This window comes from Nicotiana attenuata, unplaced genomic scaffold (genome assembly GCF_001879085.1).
Source record: "Nicotiana attenuata strain UT unplaced genomic scaffold, NIATTr2, whole genome shotgun sequence".
NCBI classification, from domain to species: domain Eukaryota; kingdom Viridiplantae; phylum Streptophyta; class Magnoliopsida; order Solanales; family Solanaceae; genus Nicotiana; species Nicotiana attenuata.
Window position 1 is genome coordinate 1 of NW_017670479.1, and position 8,130 is coordinate 8,130.

Sequence of the window (8,130 nt, forward strand, 5' to 3'; positions counted from 1 at the left end):
ATTGGATCTATTTGGTATTAAAGGTTTAAACGTGTCAAAGTCACCCTGTGATCACATACATTTAGTAGGTAATTTTATGGTCAATTTATTATAGCACATCTTAGAGTAATCGTGAAGGTCACCACGAGTTCAGTTTGGGTGGTCGCATAGAGATTTAGAATTCAGAAGGGTGAACCGGTTATTCTCAAAATTTTCCCCCGTAGTTGTTGTGTGAATTGATGATGAAAGGTACGTAAGCGCATTTCCCATTAGATCGCACTAGGATTGTGATGTGTCCCCATAGTTGTTCCTCATGAATTTGTGTTTTCATATGTCTATGTCTAAGAAGGTAGGTGGAGATCATTTGTATATCACCTTGGTGTAAATTATTGATGATGAGTGTTAATGGATAGTTAGCTTATGCGAGGTATCTAGATGTCATCCTTGTTAGATAAGTTTGTAGGTTGGCGTTGTTTCCGTGAATGTGTTATGGAAATCCTATACGTATAAGAGGCCACATTGAAGGCCGAGAGTATTGTGGAAATAAGGTATTTTCTCTCGATTGTATAGTAGTTGATTTTGACTTTAAAAGAGTACCTTATGAGTGTTATGATCTAAAATTGTGCAGTCCATGTTCAGGCGTCATTATGATAATGTAGTTCTTGTGATGCTGAGAATTTGTGTTATAGGTATATACATTGTGGTGCTTTGTCGAGCTATGGATGAGTTTTTAGGATGGTTTTGGGTGATTCTCTGACAGGTGGATAGGCCTAGTTACGTTAAGCGTTTAAGTCAGACTCCACTCCTCATTCGAGGGCGAATGATCCTAAGGGGGGGGAGGGAGGATGTAAGGCCCCGAAAAATTTCGCTAAGTAATATAGGATTTTGTGATGCCACGTAGGCTAATTTTAATATTTTATGTGCTATTAACATGGTGGGCATCAATTGGAGTTGGTAAACAAGTGTATGAGTCATATATTAAGTAAGGTGGGGTCTAAGGAGAGGCCTAAGTGTAAGCCAAATGGGGAAAATTTCATAATAGGCTAAGATTCAAAAGGTACTTGCACTAGTCCATACTTTGAACGAGCACATCTAAATATTTATAAGGTTTTATGTGATGAATAACCTATCAGATGAAAGGTCTTTGAGTCTAGTTGCCAACGCTTCAAACCATTCGTCATTTGGACATTCCTACACAAAGTTATGATCAAATTACCAAAGGCTGGATTTGCGACCAATTTGCAATCGCAAAACAACCATGCAGACCGCATATGAGTCGCATAGTGAAGCAGTGTCGGGCAAAACATTATGCTGTCGCATGTTGATTATGCTATCGATTATGCTATCGCATTTCGATTATGCTGCAAGAATGCTGCCCATATTTCGATTATGCTATAGCATAATTGCACCACATTTTTGACTTCGGGGGTCATTTTTGAAAATTTTCATATCCGAACCCACTTTGATAAATAAGCTTTGGGGCTTCATTTGGGACTAACTTTACACTAAATCTAGAGAGAGGTGACAGCATTTTAGAGAGGGAAAGAGGAACCTAGCCTCCTAATCATCAATCTTGCACAAACCCTCAAGAATCAAGCATGCCAATCTCTAGCTCACTATCTTCCGGGTATGTCCTACTTCTAATATTTCATATATGAGATTATGAGTTCAAAAATATATTGTGGGGTTAGAAATAGGCCATGCATGTGACACTAAGCTATAGTATGTGGGATTAATGAACTATTTTGGGTAGTTCTTGATGAAATTGGATAAAAAAAGAAGGAATTTCCATTGTAGGACCTTGTAGTCTACTTCACTTGTTAGGTGTTTGATGAAATTCCTAAGAGGGTTACACCATGGGTAATCTTTCTAATTATTACTCGATTTTCGCTATTTCCTTATAGATTGTTATTGCTAGAGGTGTTGGTGTATTCTAAAAATTTAAGGGAAAGCTCTTTGAGGTATGTATCGCTAAAACCCCGTCTTTTAGAAATTGAGCTCTATCGATGCTTGCGTAAATGGGGTAACACTGAACTTTGGATTCTTGCTTTGATTGATACTTTACATGAATTGGTGTTGTGACCCTATATTTGTGAAAGATGCATTCCAATATGATCAATGTGCTATTCTTGATAACTTAAAAAGGGTGCAAGGAATATGAATCATGTATTGAAATGCTAAGACCTTAAATTGAGATTGGAGCTGCATATATTGTGCTAACTATGTGAAATCTTACTTATGCTTGCAACTTGAATTGCCTTTGTATGTGCCTATGATCACAAATTGCAAGGTGGACATTGAAAATGGAAAAGATGAGATAATTGTGGCCCCAAGTGCCAATGAATTGATACGATATATGTGAAATAAAGATTCAAATGAGATGATTAATGAGAACGAAACCACGCCTAGGTAAGGAGGCCTAGCCGATCGGACCGTGATCGGATACCATACCGCACACATGGTGGTAATGTGCTAATATTGAACTCCGGAGAAGGGAAATGAAATAGTGATTGAGATATATGTATCAAATGAGGCAACCTAGCCGATCGGGTCGTGATCGGACTCCGCTCAAGATAGCGGTGGTATTGAGAACAGTGATGAACATATGAATGAAATGCCCCAAACTAAAAGCTATGGGAGAAGGATGTGAAAATGGCATGATTCTTTTATTTAATAATGTTGTGATCATATAGAGTGTTTGAGTTGTACTTGTGATTTCATTATTATTGTATGGAAGTTCTTTCTAACTAGATGGTGTTTAGTTATACATACTAGTGCTATTCGATGGCACTAACGTCCCTTTTGCCGGGGGCGCTACGTCTTTAAATGGATGTAGGTGTTTCTATAGCAGGCAGTGTTGGTCGCAGCTAGTGCCACATCAACCTTTCAGCTGACTTGGTGAGCCCCACTTCGTTTCGGGGTCCTGTTTCATTTGCTTATCATGTACTTTGTATTTGAGGTATAGTCGGAGTCTTGTTACCGGCATTTCTATATTACATTACTTTTCAGTTATGTTTAGAGGCTCCGTAGACAAGTTGTGGGTAGTGTCGGGTATTTGGAATTAAAGTAAGAATATTGATGTTTGGCAAAGATTTATAACACTTGTAATATTTTGATATTTATGATTTAAGCTGCTAATGGAAATGAAATGGAAGTTGTTAATAAAACACTTACTAAGTATGATTAATGGAGTCCATCTCCTATTTATTCATGAATCGGCTTGGGTAGAATGAAACCTAGCAGGCTTGCTCAGTCGGGTTCTCTGGGTTGTGCGCCGGTCGCGCTCCTCAATTTTTGGGGCATGACACACATAAACCTGTGCAGTTATATACATACAGCGGAATCGAAATACAAGACAAGTAAACAATATGGGAGGGGAAGCATGCTGTGGGGAGATAACAGTTTCAAATATAAATTGACTAATACGAAGGAAAAGCGCAACTCATACAACAATAAAGAACAGAGATCAACAAATGCACGGCATCACCCTTCGTGCTTTTACTCTCATCCTCACAAAGCAATGACATAACAAACGTGCACGACATTACCCTTCATGCTTTTACTCTCGTTCCTCACATATAATCAATAGAATCGGCACGGAATGGCACATCGTGCGGCACGACATCACCCTTCGTGCTTTACTCTCTTTTCCTCACAATAAGCAAATAATGCACGGCATCACCCTTCGTGCTTTACACTCTTTCTTCACAAGAAACAAACAATGCACGGCATCACCCTTCGTGCTTTAACACTCTTCCTCACCCAATCAACAATCACAAACAAGGGCAAGGGAATAATAAAACAATAATGGAAATCCCGGCAAGGGAACACAAACTAACAATTAAAAACCCGGCAAGGGTACAACATCAATAATCTCAACGTCCCGGCAAGGGAAAATATTCAATAATCAACAACGTCCCGGCAAGGGAATAGATCATTAACTCTTTCTCTTTCTTTCACTTTCATCTCATAGTTCACATTATCACTCGAGCCAATGCTCCAAAGATTTACTTATCTCATATACCTTCTCAATTTGTAATTCGAGCCAACGCTCCACAAAGCTTAAAGATCACAATTCCTTTCACAAGCTTTTTACAACATTTAGAGGTCAACAATTAAGCATGGAAGGTATAACAAAATACAAACTATTCGCAAAATAAGGACTCACGGTCATGCTAGACACCAATGTATAGATACTCATCACCATGCCTATACATCGTACTCGACAATCAACAAGTAGCAAATAAGACTCAACTCCTATTCCCTCAAGCTAGGGTTAGACCAAACACTTACCTCGATGCCTTGAACTCAACTCAAGCCTCAACTATGGCTTTACCCCGTGATTCCACCTCCAATCCGCTCGAATCTAGCCACAAATTACTTAATTGCTTTAATAAACATTAAATGAATCAATTTGAATGCATAAAAATGAATTTCCCAAAGTTTTTCCCAAAAACTCCAAAATCGCCCCCGGGCCCACGTGGTCAAAACCCGAGGTTCGAACCAAAACCCGGTTACCCATTCCCCCACGAACTCAAATATGTAACTTGTTTTGAAATCGGACCTCAAATAGATGTCCAAATCCCCAAATTTTAGAAAACCTAGGTTCTACCCAAAACCCCCAATTTCACCCATGAAAATCATTGATTTTAAGTGGAAAACATGTTAAATGATGTTAATGATTGAAAGAAATGAGTAGAAATTAACTTACAATTGATTTAGAGAAGAAAGATTTCTTGGAAAATCGCCTATGGGTGTTTGAGTTTGAGAAAATGTGAAAAATGAAGTTCAAAATCGGTTAAGTATAAAATATGCTGGGCTGCGGATATGGAAAATGCGAAATGGGTTCGCAATTGCAAACCCTGCAGGTATGGGAAATGCGAGATCTTTGTTCGCATTTGCGAACACTGGCCATTTGGGACAACTTCGCATTTGCGAACTTTTAGTCGCATTTGCGAAAAATGAGCCTTCGCATTTGCGAGCCATTGGTCGCGTTTGCCACCACAACCCAATGCCCCCTTCCTCGCAATTGCGATGCCAGGCTCGCATTTGCGAGTTCGCAATTGCGAGGCCTGCTTTGCAATTGCAAAAATTGCAGAACAGAAATGCCAGATTTTCCTAAGTTCAAAAACGCACTCCGACACCTATCCAAAACTCAACCGAGCCCTCGGGGCTCCAAACCAAATAGGCACCGACCTCAAAAACATCCTACGGAATTATCCGTGCGATCAAATCGCCAAAATAACATCAAAAACAATAAATCAAACCTCAAATCACTAGTTTTTCTTCAAACTTCATAAATTTTCAAATTTAGAGTTTTAAGTCCGAAACACGTTAAACGACGTCCAATTTGAACCAAACTTTACAGAAAAGCGCTTAAACCATATATAAGACTTGTACCGGGCGCCGAAACCAAAATACGGGCCCGATACCACAGTCTTTTAATCAAATTTCATTTCCAATTTCCTTAATTATTTCCAGAAAACAATTTCACACAAAAATTCATTTCTCGGGCTTGGGACCTCGGAATTCGATTCCGGGCATACGCCCAAGTCCCATATTTTCCTACGGACCCTCCGGGACCGTCCAATCACGGGTCCGGGTCCGTTTACCTAAAAAGTTGACCGAAGTCAAATTTATTCAATTTAATATCAAAATTTAGCATTTTGTTTTCACAGAATTCATATTTAAGCTTTCCGGCTATGCACCCGGACTGCGCACGCAAATTGAAGCAACCCCAAATGAGGTTTTCAAGGCCTCGGAAGCACAGAATAAATAAGAAAACAGGTGATGACCTTTTGGGTCGTCACACTAGGTGCCATCACGACTCCTTCGGAGGGATTTTTGGGTCGTGACAAGTTGGTATCAGAGCTCTAGGTTCATGGGTGCTACAAGTCACAAGCAGGTTTAGTAGAGTCTTGCGGATCGGTACGGAGACGTCTGTACTTATCTTCGAGAGGCTACAGAACTGTTAGGATATTCCCCTTCTTTCATTCCTTATCGTGCGATATTGATTCGGCTCGGAGTATATAAAACTTATGTTCCTTTACATCCACTCATGTATAATATTACGCTCTCAGCATTCGCCATGCACCAGTGGTTCGTGATGCTACAGACAGGCTACAAGGAGTCAGGGATGCTCATGCATTGCCTCGACGTGTTGTCCAGCCTGAAGATACAGAGGCATTGAGAGACTATTCAGTTGTTCGTATGGAGGCGCAGCGGTTTTCGGCATCTGATTGATGAGTGCGAGCTTGGGAAGGTTTAATTGGTTGACTAGTCGTCGCGATTGTGGCAAGGCCACGAAGTGGGTGTTGATTGGGAATATTTGGTGGTATTGGAGTACCTTGTGATTTGTGTTGTACGAGCTTTGAAGGTTAGTTTTGCGGATCATCAGACGTTGTTTTCTATGGCTTTGCGCCAAGTGAAGGAGTCGAATAGCGGCATTCAGAATGCAGAGTTAGATTTATACCAGATTTGGCCTGAGGTATATGTATATGTGGTATTGGTAGGTTCCCGGAAGTTGTATATGACTAAGGTCTGAGATCTTGCACGGGACGATGTTGGGACTTTGACTGGGATTATTGCATATCGACTATCCGAAGAAATAGGTCAGCTCTGTGGTATTAGGTCAGCATAGTGATGAAGTAATTGGTCCTTTGAATAGGAAATCTCTACTAGAATTTGTGGCACCACTCTTGTATTGGACGATTTGTGTGACTCGGTCGAGTTGGGGAGGTGCAATCCTGATGGCTTAGTTGCGTGCGGGCGGATCTCGAAAGGGTCTCGATGGTTCGACAAAGGCTTGAGTTGGCTATCTACTATGGGCGTAAGGAATATGTGGTACATTGCGACTTTCTCCTGAATAGGTATCAGAAATTAATAGAGTGTTGACCTTGTTGGCTATCATATGTAAAGGGTGTGCATTTTTGGAAAGGACCTTGAGTTTTGGTTTGCGGGTGTGTGGCTAGTAGCATGGTGATTACTACATTTTGAGGCTTTCGGGGTTCATGATTTGTACACGGCCAGAAATCCTATATGGGTGCTTCAGCAGAATAATAGGGTGTGAGCGATATATCAGCCATTGGATTTGCGTAGTTGAGTTGGGTATGGAAATTTCGGTATTCCTGAGGATTCGGGGCTAGGTGCCCTCATATGTGGACTATTTCTGTTTGCGGATTGTGAAGGAATGTTGATAATGAGATAATTAATAGCATGTATTATCAATAGGTTGTCGTGGATCTTCCGAAGAATATTTATCTAATTGGGAAGGATCGGGATTCGGTTGTGAGCTATGTGGAGGATCAGCGAGAATATGTGTTTTGTATCAGGTTCAGTTTGTGTGCTCCTATGAGGTTGTCATTTTGATCATGTTACCAGGCAGGATGGATATTATTTGTGCCCCTAGCCTATGTTATGTGCTACTCTTTTATGTTATGCCACACGGCGAGATTTTATGATTATTCCCCACGCACGTTGTAATTCTGTTCAGGACTTATGGCGATGCGGGTGAGATAGCACTTGTGATGTTAATTTGCTCATTGCACCTTAGTTGTACTTGCTCCTTTCATGTTTATTTACTTCTATTCATCTTTTCCACAGATTCATTTGTGCACACTGTTGTACTTTATATCAGTATGTATATGATCAGTGAACCGGAGCATTCTTGGCTTGATGAGAATTTGGGAACGGGCTGCACGCCGCAGTGGATGTTATGTGGGATACCCTTTCCTTGTGATTATTTGATGTTTTGTTTCCCTCTGTGGGACGATTTGATGAGCACTATACTTTTGTTGTTATACATGTGGTTCTCGTTAGAAAATTCTTATACCTTGCTTTTCTTTATTTGTGCTGCGTAATTGAGTTATTGCTGGTTTAGTGTACGAGCTGTGTAGTGTGAGAATTTGTGTGTTTCCATGATGAGTCATCAGTTGGGCTGCTTGTATTGGTCGAGATGTGGTTCTCAGACTTGAGAGTGGTACTATGGTGTTGGAGGTGAGGAGTGTTTGAAAGTATGTGGGTGTTTCTGCTAAGATTTGGATAATGGCCCTGGCGGGCGAGAGGGTTTCTTGACTTGTTGACTTCATAGGCGGCTATGAGTTCCTGCATGTTTCTTTATCATGAACAGTGATGTGGAGGTCTGGAATAAGG